This window comes from Mchenga conophoros, linkage group LG8, assembly GCF_057382185.1.
Source record: "Mchenga conophoros isolate Kocher_MC1m ecotype Shallow Benthic linkage group LG8, M_conophoros_male_GT1.1, whole genome shotgun sequence".
In the NCBI taxonomy this organism is placed as follows: domain Eukaryota; kingdom Metazoa; phylum Chordata; class Actinopteri; order Cichliformes; family Cichlidae; genus Mchenga; species Mchenga conophoros.
The window spans coordinates 4,735,834-4,748,514 of NC_140533.1; the positions used below are offsets into that span (position 1 = coordinate 4,735,834).

Genomic DNA, 12,681 nt, shown 5'->3' on the forward strand with positions numbered 1-12,681 from the left:
TTTTATGAAGTGTTTGAGAATATTTTATAACTCTTAAACCTTTCCGAGTATAGCTCTGATGTGCTCCTTCGCACAGTTCTTACTTCCCTGTCGCTCTGCAAATCCATCAAATTCTTGTTGTCCCTGTGGGATTACTGCTGGGGATGGTGGTGGGCGTGGGTATTTCTCAGGTAACAAACACAAAGTAGCAGCACCTGAAAGGGGGCACAGTATTCCAGCGTATGACAGTCTGCAAGAAGACATGGCGGTAAAGCTGCTGATTGTGATGCTCACGGTCAACTACATCTGTGACGGAGGTGAAATGTTTTTACGATAGGACAGAATATTTACATCTAGAGGAAATTCGGTGTTAAATTAATGTATCTGCCTCACCTGTTTGTGTGGCAGCACTGTTGAGAAAATCAACAGCGTCTGACTTTTTGCAAAAAACAAGAGAGGAGGAACCATCAAGGTGTTTCCCCGGAGGCTGCAGCAGCACCGAGCTCAGTGAGGCTGAAGAGCTGATAGACGTGAACGCAGGAAATGTAAGTAAGGAGGAAAGTGCCACAGATTTACGCCACACTTGTAGCTTATGCTTACTTTGATTTTAACAACTGCTTCTCTGATAGTAGACAATACAGACTATTTTGGAACTCTCAGCACGAAACGAGTGAAACATCTTCACATGCTAAAATGTTATTGTTAGAAAATGAGCTGAATAACCAGCACATTTCAGATAAGGGAGTTTAAGGGAGATAAGGGAATTTATGCTGAGACATTCTGTACTAATTACTGATGCATTTCCTTTTCATTGTTTCGTTTTAAACTGCATGTAGAGTGTATGTCATCTACAGATCTTTCACACCACAATCCTCTCTGCAGTCCTCAAAAAACAAAAAATACAAAAACAAACCTAAAACAAGTGTAAATGTCAGTAGCTGCAGACACTGTGAAGAGAAATATTTTAGGTAAAAGTAGGCCATGTCCCCATTTGGCCAGATGGACTTGAGATTCTATCCACACGAAAATAAACCTAAAGAACAAAGACAATGCCCAGAAACTGGACTCCTAAGTCGAGAAGCACTCCTCTGTTTAACCGGCATAATGTGTAACTTAGTCAAGCAAGGCACTGAGACATGTATCATTACCGTGTTCCTGCATACCAGCCCTGGAATCTGAAGACACCGCGAAGCCCATTAACACTGACTTTGTTACTTAGTGCATTTGCTACACGTATCAGATAACCAGCGTGAAAGCCAGCAGAGAGGTGGAATGTGATTAAGTGGGCTGTCTGTCATGTTGTACACTTGGGTATTTGTTGTGTTGCTTTGCATAAATCTAACCCATACAGCATTATTATTATTAACAGAGACCTCTGCTAGAGAGAGCTCATGAATATAACAACTCATTTACAGGAGGAGAGTTCCAGCCTGCGGTATAATGGAGATGCTTCCCAGAAGGACATAAACTATGTAAGCTGTAATTACTTGAAGTTGAATCCTGCATTTATTATCCTATTAAAAAGAGCAAAATTTTTTTACAATTCACAAGAGGTTTGTGAGTAGAGCCTGGCTGAAATACTGTTGTCCTGTAGCAGAGCCCTGGGAAGGAAACTGTGGTGGATGAAGGATCTGGGATGTAGCGAAGAGAGAGCAGAGCACAAGATGACCGTGTTGTTATTGGACAAAAGGAAGCTTGGGTTTGATTGATGATGTTTGATTACACCGACAAAAAAAATATACAAAAATGATTACAGCAGAATATTATCAGTAGTCTTTAATGAAATACAGCATAGAGGCATGACATATTTGACTAATTTTGCATGTTATTACCAGATACAGATATGTGTGCACTATTGAAAGTCAAGTCTTCAAACCAATAATCATCTTTCACGCCACCTTTGTGTTGTGTTTCTCAGCTCACGTAATTTTTCAGTGTTGTTTTATTCCCTCATAAACTGAGATCTACAACTGTGGTCAGAAGTTTACATATACTCATCATGGGCTTAAATGTTATGGTAATTTGGTGCTTTTAATGTATTCTTTAAATTCTCTTATTCTTATTCTTTTGTTTTCAAAGTGGAATAATTGTAAAGGTGTAGTTGAAGAATGTGGAGGGAGCCCTCAGCCCGATTTGCAAAATCAAATAAAGCGTGCACATATTAAGCAGCAGCTTTAGTTTACCTCAGTTTTAAAAATAACATGTAACCTGGACGTGTGTCCCTCTATCTATAAAGAGATGATCTATACTGCTCGCCCAAGTGCAATGTCTACAATATCCAAATCTAGGTTTGGGAAGGAGATTGGCGGTAGCAACTCTGTAAGAGCAATGAGACTTCCAACCCACATAACACGCACGACCACAGGTTTATGAAACAAAGTTTGCTTTATATATTTCCTTTTGGATCAGTTCCCTTTGCTCATCCTCAATGTAGGGATACCTTCAAATGCAGTAACCATCTCAAATGCATCACAAAAATAATTGAAACAATCAAAATAGATGTAAGACAAGAAACACAATATTTCAACACCCCAAAGAAAAGGAAAAAGAAAAGAAAATAGCATGTGAGTGTCCAGTTCCTTATGGTGTCAGTTTATTCAGTTACCCACTGTCCTGGGTTAAGAACTGAAAACGACCTGAATCTCAGGCGGAGAAAAAGTAGCAAAGAAAATGATAAGGTATCTCTCAGGTGGGCTTCCTTTTGTTTTTTTCCCTACCGCCCTCCTGGTACGGCAGGCATCAACGTGTCGGCGTCCTGACACAGAGAAGGCCTCCACAGCAGCAACAGTGTCTTAGACCCACGATACCAGCTCCTCACTTGGCACCCATGGAACTGTACCTCAAAAAAAAACCAGTCTGCACACAAATACGCAGAATGTTAGATGTCCACATTCCTTAAATGTCCTTGTTCCTAATGTCCTTGGTTCTTTTGAAATATTAAAATAAATCTGCATCTTGTGACACATTAAAAGTAAATACACCGTATTACTGTGCATCACCCGCAGTTACAGTAACAGCACAGCTATTGCACGTGAACTGCGGATAACCACTTAGCTGGCCGCGGCTGAACTAGCAGGCCCAAGAAAGTAAAAACATTAGACACTCATAATAAACAAAACTGTCACAACATTGCAATACTATGAAAACACATCTTAAACATCATTAAACACATTTACTACTATTCTGACTGGTTAGTTATTTTTTCCAGTGCATTGAACTGCAATAGCGGTGCTAAGTGAGCTAGGCTAACTCACCAGAATAGTTCAAAAAGTTCAAAGAAATACTCCGGCTCCTTTCAGGTAGGTACCCGTCTGTGGTTCACCGCTAACGACAGCTCTCTCACAAATGTTAATTAAACCTCTTTCCTCTCTTTCAACTGGAAAAAACCGTGCTCCGTGGCAGCATGGAGTTTTTCCTTGCCGTCCTTTTTCCTCTACACCACACCTTCACGCGCACGGAGCTGCAGATGGTGCCTTCAGGGCAAGCCCGGAAATTAAACTATCAGACAAGGACTACGATGCATTCAAAGAACCCTGTACTTCTGATTGCTGTAAATCTTACCAGGGTTACATTCTCCCCCTCTAGACTGCATGAGTCCCAGCATGCATACCTGCCCCTACCGGTACAGACACATGTGAAATAGCAGCCCCTAAAGCCTGAAAGAATGAACTAATGGCCAAGGTTAAAGGCTCCCCCAGCTCATCGTAGGTGAGTTTCCGAGGCGGACGTCTCTCCCTAGTAGAACGCCGGACACTTGCGTTCTCGGACTCTTGACTCTCAGATACTACATTGTCAGTGTCTGCAACTACAGGGTCTGTGGTGATGAGATCTGTGTTCTCTTCATCAGGTGAGATTTGTGTCACATCAGGTTCAGGAATATCAATGACAATATGGTCCGGAGTCCTACAGTGTGAAGTAGGATGTGTAACTGAACCACTATTCTCAGAGCTAACATAAGGAGTTCCTGGTTGAAGCTCGTGAGTAGGTCTTTCAGGTAAGTGTGCGGAACTTTGGGGCACAAAAGAAGGGGTGTCTGGGTTTAATACCCTGGAAACTGGCTGAGGCTCATTGAAGCCTCCTTCCCTCTGCAGGAAAGGACCCTTCGTGATGATTTCTGGCATCCATGTATTAGGATACAGTTCATCTTCATCACTGTACGACTCGCCCTCCTGACAATCAGTGTCCCCTTGCACGCCTTTTGTTGTTTTGCCCCTCAGTCTCATTTTCCTCGATGCGTCAGTGGAAGAACTTTGCTCTCTGATCTCAGTTACAGGTAGGAACCCGCACGGCAAAAGAAGGTCTCTATGCAACGTACGGTGTGGCCCCTCCCCTGTCTCAGGTTTGACTACATAAACAGGACTGTCGCTAATCCGTCTGACAACAACATGGATTTTCTGTTCCCACCGATCTGCCAGTTTGTGTTTCCCCCTGATATTCACGTTTCTCCCTAAGACCCTATCCCCTTCTAAGAGTTCAGCTGCCCTGACCTCCCTGTCAAACCTAGCCTTGTTCTTCTCTCCCATCTTCTTGGCATTTTTAGCAGCTAATGAGTAGCTCTCCTGTAGGCGTTGACGAAGGCCCTTGACATACTCTGAGTGGGTCTTGTGACTTGCCATATCAGGTTGGATTCCCAGGACAAGATCAATCGGCAGTCTGGGCTGCCTACCAAACATTAGTTCGTAAGGCGAATAGCCTGTTGTACTGTTTCTCGTGCAATTGTATGCGTGGACCAGAGGTTTGACAAAATCTCTCCAATGATATTTGTCTCTTTCTTCCAGGGTCCCTAGCATACCAAGGAGGGTCCGGTTAAATCGTTCCACTGGGTTTCCCCGGGGATGGTACGGGGTGGTACGAACTTTGTCTGCTCCAATCAGTGTGCAGAGTTCTCTGATCGTCTTAGACTCAAAGTCCCTGCCCTGGTCGCTGAGCAGACGACTGGGGAACCCGTAGTGAACAATAAAGTTCTCCCATAAAGCCTTCGCAACAGTTCTGGCTTTCTGATCCCTAGTCGGCACCGCCACAGCAAATTTTGTAAAGTGGTCGGTGATGACTAAAATGTTTCTCGTGTCTCTATCATCCGGCTCAAGGGATAGATAATCCATACAAAGAAGTTCAAGTGGATAAGTAGCAGAAATGTTTTCCAAAGGCGCGGCCCTCTGAGGCACAGCCTTCCGCCTGAAACAGCGTTCGCACTTTTTGCACTTCTCCTCGATGTCTCTGGCCATTCTCGGCCAGTAGAACCTGGCACGAGCAAGCTGAAGTGCACGCTCAGAACCGAGATGGCCAACATCATCATGCACTCCTTGCAGTGCCCTCTCTCTGAACTGTTCGGGTAAGACCAACTGATACACCAGTTCGCCTCGCTCAGACCACTTCCTGTACAGGACACCATCCCTGAGTTCAAGTTTTTTCCACTCCCTAAAAAGAAGTTTGACATCGGGATGTTCAAGGTTTGTCTCTCTGAAACTGGGTTTTACAGCTCTCCTCACAAAGGTGATGACACGTGAGAGAGACGGATCATTATTTTGAGCATTACACCAGTCAGAGTTAGCCATGGATGGTAAAGTGTCCTCATCGAAAACATCAGGCACTACAGAAGGGTCGACAACAAGAGACTCCGCAATGACAGGCTGCTCTGAATGAGGGTGACGTTCATCTTTAACCATCACAAGATGACGTTGACATAATGCAGAGAACACCTCATGATCCATGTCATCTCCTGCTTCCATGAACCGTTTTTTCATGTCCTCTATTCTCTCTCTTTCTTTAGTGAAAGCTTCATCCTCAAGAGGCGGACCTTGAGGCCGCCGGGATAACCCATCTGCATCGCGGTTGGCCTGCCCTGCTCTGTACTTGATGGTAAACTGGTAAGTAGAAAGAGCGGCTAACCAGCGATGACCAGCAGCATCTAACTTCGCAGATGTCAAGACGTATGTGAGGGGGTTGTTGTCGGTAAGCACAGTGAAACTTGACCCATAAAGGAAATCACTGAACTTTTCACAAACGGCCCACTTTAAGGCCAAGAATTCGAGTTTGTGCGTAGGGTAGTTTCTCTCGCTCTTGGAAAGACCTCGACTGGCATACGCGACAACTCTGAGCTTCCCCTCCTGCTCTTGATAGAGCGCTGCCCCCAATCCATCGCGACAAGCGTCAGTATGTACAACATATGGTAGTTGTGGATTCGCAAAAGCAAGGATGGGCGCAGACGTCAGTTTCTTGATCAGGGTTCTGAATGCACTCTCACACTCCGAAGTCCACTCCTCACCGAGCGGTGCATTAGGGCTCACAGAGTCGTGAAGCGTTCCCTCTTGTACACTTTGCCCCTTTTCTTTGGTGGATAGTAGCCTGCTGTCAGGCTATTAAGAGGTTTGGCTATCTGGGAATATCCTTCGACAAACCGCCGATAATACCCAGCGAAGCCTAAGAAACATTTAAGCTCTTTCCTATTTGAAGGACGAGGCCAGTCTCTCAAGGCGGATATCTTGTCAGGGTCAGTATGAACTCCTCGTGCATCCACGACATGACCAAGATACTTTACTGACGTCTTAAAGAAGTGACATTTCTCCGGAGAAAGCTTTAGACCGAAATCTTTAAGACGGTTCAGCACCTTCATGAGTCGTGCTTCATGTTCTTCCAATGTGTCTGAAAAGACAATCAAGTCGTCCAGAAACACCAATACCTCATTGAGATGCAAGTCACCGACACACCTTTCCATAAGGCGCTGAAAAGTGCTTGGTGCGTTCGTGACACCCTGAGGCATGCGATTGAATTCAAAGAAGCCGAGGGGACACGTGAAAGCGGTTTTAGGCTTGTCTTCTTCGGCCATCTCAACCTGGTAATAACCAGATTTAAGGTCCATGACGGAGAACCATTTAGCACCGCTAAGGGCAGCAAAGGTCTCCTCAATGTTCGGAAGAGCGTATGCATCTCTGATGGTTCGAGCATTTAGCTTCCTGTAGTCGATGCATAACCTGATAGAACCATTCTTTTTCCGGACCAAGACCACTGGGGATGCAAAAGGGCTCTGTGACTCTTTAATGATTCCTGCATCAAGCAGTTCTTTAAGATGCTCCTTGACTGCCTCCCTGTCACTGGGATGAATAGGCCTTGGCCTCTCCTTAAAAGGAGTCTCGTCATGTAGCCTGATGTGATGTTTCACTGCAGTGGTGTGACCATATGACAGGTCATCCACAGCAAAGACTTCTGGAATAGATCTAAGCTTGGTGATGATACGATCTTTCCATTGTTCAGATATTGGTGAATCATCAAGATTGAACTCGAGGTTGTCACTGTCAGGCTTATTGTGATGAGAGTCACCTTTCACTGGTCCAAGTGATGTGACCTGCTGAGCTGCACATATTTGAGCAATGATGCATTTTGGCTGCAGCGTAACATCATGGTCACTAAGATTGCGCAGGACGACCGGGACCTTGCAGCTAGACTTAAATGGAATGTCCATCAGAGCAGCTTCAAGGAACACGCCACCTGGCAACCTGTGATGTTCATTGGGTTCAAGCACAAATGTGGTCTGACTGTTCCTTTTCAACCTGACATCACCTGTGATGCAGCACTTTTGTTTTGCAGGGATGGTGATGGGGTTTCCACCATGTAACCTGACAGGATGAGCATGGTTGTTGAGGTCATGGATCTGGGCAATATGCTGGAAGATCACTGCAAAATCTCTAGAGAAGAGTTTGCAAACAACCTCTGGACCATCCTGTTCAAGTACTTGTTCATAAAGTCGTAATAACACATTGGTACCAATCAACAGGGGGGTCCTGCTGTTGAACTGACACTCTGGCACCACAAGTGCTAACACGACTAGCTCCTCTTTCCTGCCAGGAACAGACAGCGGGAAAGTGACACGCGCTTCTATGTAACCAAGATAGGGGACCTGCTGTCCACCTGCTCCTTCGATTTCAAGAAGGGCATGAATTGGATGTATAGGTAAGTGAGACAGATGGTTCTTATGGAAACACTCGGACACTGTTGTAACTTGTGAGCCGGTGTCCATTATGGACTCACACTGTACACCCTCAAGAAAGACAGAAGCCGCACAACGAGGACCTACAAGCCCTGCAGGTATAGATCGCTCTGTGCAACGGTAGGTTTCAGTCATTGTGTGGGTTATGACTTTCTTCTGTGTTCCAGCACCATCAACTGATCTGTTGGGACAGGGGTTATCATCAACTGCAGCTCCTGGACGTCCCACAACAGGAGCTGCTACTAGTTTAAAGTGAATGGGGAAGCAGCCTGCTGAGCTAAAAACTTATCCTGCCTCTCCCGGAGTTCTGCATTTTTCTTGCGAACCAGTGCGGGGTTGGGTTCATTGGAGCAGTGAGCAGCAATGTGGTTGTCTTCCCCACACTTAAAACAAAACCACGGCCTCGGCATTCCAGGCACCTTAAGGCCCCTCTTCATGTTACTACTACTGATTGCAAAGCAGACGGTCTTTTCAGTACTCTCTCTCTGATTTTGTGCTAGTTTTTCAACTTGCTTTGTCAGTTCAGCTATCTTGTTCTCAATATCAGAGGTTTCATCTCGCTTTGCTTTTACCACTAGGGGAGGATTACTATCATGAGTGAGGCTCGGTGGCTTTTTGTTTAGCTTTTCCAACTGTTTAGTTAGCTCGTTTACTTTCTTTTCAAGCTTTGATGTCTCATTCGGCTTTGAGTTAGGCAGTGGGACAGGCTCACAGTCATAAGAGGGCATATCAAAAACATGGTGGGCATACATGTTAGCTTTCGAAGCACCTAAATGCTTTTTCATCCTATCTAGCTTTGTGGAACGGCGGTCTTCCTCAGTCCTCAGCATGAGGAGGAATTCAGGAAATGTTGGTGGATTTCCCTTTTTGCACTCTAACTGTAAGCCGATGATGATGCTTTGATCCCAACAGCCCCTACAAAACTGTCTGAGCAAATGATCATTGGAATTTCCAGCTGAGGCTCCCCCTCTAGAAATTGCTCTTGTGAGGAGGCTATGGAGCCTGTTCAAGTATGTTGATGGCTTCTCTCCACTATCTTGGTTAGAGCCGAGAAATGCCGCAAACAACTCCTCTCCATCCTCCACAACACCAAAAGCAGAATCAAGTTGAGTGATGTAGACACTTGGTGGTGAAGAGATGCCAAGAGGCTTCACAACATCAGCTGCTGGACTCAGCAAGCTCTCAAGAATCCTTCTCACCTTGTGAGCATCATTCAAGGAAGGATCGTTAAGGAGAAGATCAACTTGGGTGTGCCATGTTTCGTAGTCCACCTCACCGTTTGGCCTTGGCATCCGCCCAGAGAAGGTGCGCAACCTTATTTGTGGGGATGGTGAAGTGGTGGACTCACTTCGGATGACATGCTCCACAATCACTCTCTGGATCTGGGGGGGGTTAAAAACATCCTCACTGATGTGGACTGGGCTCGTTGGTAAACTAGCAGATGCACTATAAACATGTGTGGGCTCTGCAGGCTCATTTTGATCATTATTAGGTGTGTTAGCATTTTGAGCTGCATAGGGCTGTGTAGCATTACTGTGTACGTCATGTGATGTGCCCTGGTTCCCATGCAGTTCCTCCTGAAGCACATTCAAGAAACCTTTCCTGCCACTGCCTGCGACAGACTTTAGTTCGTCCAGGTATCTGCAAGCTATCTCCCTCCCCACCACTTCCTGACAAACATCTCTAATGGTCCTCGCAAACCACATCACAGCTGGGTCCTTTGGACTTGGTACGGTACCCAAAGTAATGGGGTCGATTCTAGAGATAGACCTGTCAGATGCATACTGGACCAGGGCTCTACCCTCTGGTTGTCCTGATTCGTCAGGGATCCTCACTAATTTAGAAATATCTCCATTAACTTTGAACACAGCAGTTATTTCCTCATCTGTGTATTCTGGTCCTATACCTGTTACATACAGGGAGTTTTGACCATTAACCTCAAAACGATTGCAAATATCCATACCTGACTCAGTGGAACAAATCTCAAAAATCTCAAACGTGCGTAGTGTGGGGTGGAAGATCAGAAAGCTACTATTAACCAATCTCCTGGCTGGCTCGCCACTTTTTATGTAACCTGGACGTGTGTCCCTCTATCTATAAAGAGATGATCTATACTGCTCGCCCAAGTGCAATGTCTACAATATCCGAATCTAGGTTTGGGAAGGAGATTGGCGGTAGCAACTCTGTAAGAGCAATGAGACTTCCAACCCACATAACACGCACGACCACAGGTTTATGAAACAAAGTTTGCTTTATATATTTCCTTTTGGATCAGTTCCCTTTGCTCATCCTCAATGTAGGGATACCTTCAAATGCAGTAACCATCTCAAATGCATCACAAAAATAATTGAAACAATCAAAAATAGATGTAAGACAAGAAACACAATATTTCAACACCCCAAAGAAAAGGAAAAAGAAAAGAAAATAGCATGTGAGTGTCCAGTTCCTTATGGTGTCAGTTTATTCAGTTACCCACTGTCCTGGGTTAAGAACTGAAAACAACCTGAATCTCAGGCGGAGAAAAAGTAGCAAAGAAAATGATAAGGTATCTCTCAGGTGGGCTTCCTTTTGTTTTTTTCCCTACCGCCCTCCTGGTATGGCAGGCATCAACGTGTCGGCGTCCTGACACAGAGAAGGCCTCCACAGCAGCAACAGTGTCTTAGACCCACGATACCAGCTCCTCACTTGGCACCCATGGAACTGTACCTCAAAAAAAAAAAAACCAGTCTGCACACAAATATGCAGAATGTTAGATGTCCACATTCCTTAAATGTCCTTGTTCCTAATGTCCTTGGTTCTTTTGAAATATTAAAATAAATTTGCATCTTGTGACACATTAAAAGTAAATACACCGTATTACTGTGCATCACCCGCAGTTACAGTAACAGCACAGCTATTGCACGTGAACTGCGCATAACCACTTAGCTGGCCGCGGCTGAACTAGCAGGCCCAAGAAAGTAAAACACTAGACACTCATAATAAACAAAACTGTCACAATATTGCAATACTATGAAAACACATCTTAAACATCATTAAACACATTTACTACTATTCTGACTGGTTAGTTATTTTTTCCAGTGCATTGAACTGCAATAGCGGTGCTAAGTGAGCTAGGCTAACTCACCAGAATAGTTCAAAAAGTTCAAAGAAATACTCCGGCTCCTTTCAGGTAGGTACCCGTCTGTGGTTCACCGCTAACGACAGCTCTCTCACAAATGTTAATTAAACCTCTTTCCTCTCTTTCAACTGGAAAAAACCGTGCTCCGCGGCAGCATGGAGTTTTTCCTTGCCGTCCTTTTTCCTCTACACCACACCTTCACGTGCACGGAGCTGCAGATGGTGCCTTCAGGGCAAGCCCGGAAATTAAACTATCAGACAAGGACTACGATGCATTCAAAGAACCCTGTACTTCTGATTGCTGTAAATCTTACCAGGGTTACATGTAGAAATAATCAGTTTTCAGTTGATATCATGACACCTAGGGGTTAAAGTAGCATGATCGTCTTTTCTTTTTCCGGGTATAAATTATTTAGCAGCTTATAAACATATACCTTTTCAGTGAGTGTTTTTTTTGGACATGTCACAGCAAGAAAACCACATGTGTAAATATTCAAATAAATAGAAGGTGAATTTCATGTACCTGCTTTAGTTCCCCAAGACTCCAAACATGAATAATCATAACAAGTAAAACTTACAAAATGCACACTTTTAGGACAACAAATACACACATTTAGCATTTATCAATTTGCATTTGAAATTCTCCAAGTTAAACCACTCGTTATCTCTAGACTGCTGACAGAGCAAGGGTACCTAAACAATATTGAGCAGATGGTATTTAATGTTGTTGTTCATCTGCACATTCAATGCATAGTCATAGTGGTTACACTGTTCAGCCCAACCCATCATTTCAGTGACACTGCCTGCCAGCAGGGGTGACAGGGCTGAGCCTCGGCGTCCACCAAGGCTCAGCCCTGTCACCCCTGCTGTTCATCCTCTGCATGGACACAGTGACGACTGACCTACAATCACCAATACCCTGGAGACTCCTTTACGCAGATGATATGGCACTTGCAGACCCAGACTGCCTGCCCATCTAAGAGCAGTCGCAAGAATAGTAGGACTGGCTGGAAGAAAGTGGAATGCGCCTGAACGCCAACAAGATGGAGTATCTAGAATGTGGCCATCAGACTCCGGGATCGATCCAGATCGACGGCCAGGAGTTAAAGAAGACCACCCAATTCAAATACCTCGGGTCCCTGGTCTCGGTGGCCGACCGCGAGGAAGACCAAAGAAGCGGTGGATGGACGCAATCACCGAAGACATGCGCGCAGTGGATCTCGCCCCAGAGAACACGCAAGACTGATCCAAATGGAGAAGACAGAGCCATGCAGCGGACCCCGTGCTGGAAAGACCCTAGGAAAGAGAGAGAGAGGCAGTGTCAGAAAGCAGACGCCATTCTTACATGGACCCATAGTGAAGGTCACACTCAGGAACTCACTGACTATAGTATCTGCAGAGAAGCTACTGTTTGTTATCCACACACAGAAAGAAAACATACACACACCTTTCACACAATTCACAAATATACTGTATTATACAGTTCAAAAAGTTTAATTATACAAAAGTATATATCCATGTAAACAATAATGCATGCATGCATGCATCCAATCCATGCACATCCACGCTTACAGTAATACAAAGCCAACTCAGCACAGCTG

The 12,681-nt window shown here is 44.8% G+C and overlaps 1 long non-coding RNA gene across 2 annotated transcripts; it reads left to right on the forward strand.

The window, feature by feature from the left end:
* Positions 1-213: 213 nt before the first annotated feature.
* Positions 214-2,130, forward strand: LOC146567957 (uncharacterized). Of its 2 annotated transcripts, none has more exons than XR_014893555.1 (4): positions 214-296; positions 388-524; positions 1,395-1,451; positions 1,574-2,130. It is a non-coding gene; the product is annotated as an uncharacterized LOC146567957 (long non-coding RNA). The 2 variants fall into 2 exon arrangements; XR_014893556.1 differs by having other exon boundaries at positions 1,577-2,130.
* Positions 2,131-12,681: the final 10,551 nt, after the last annotated feature.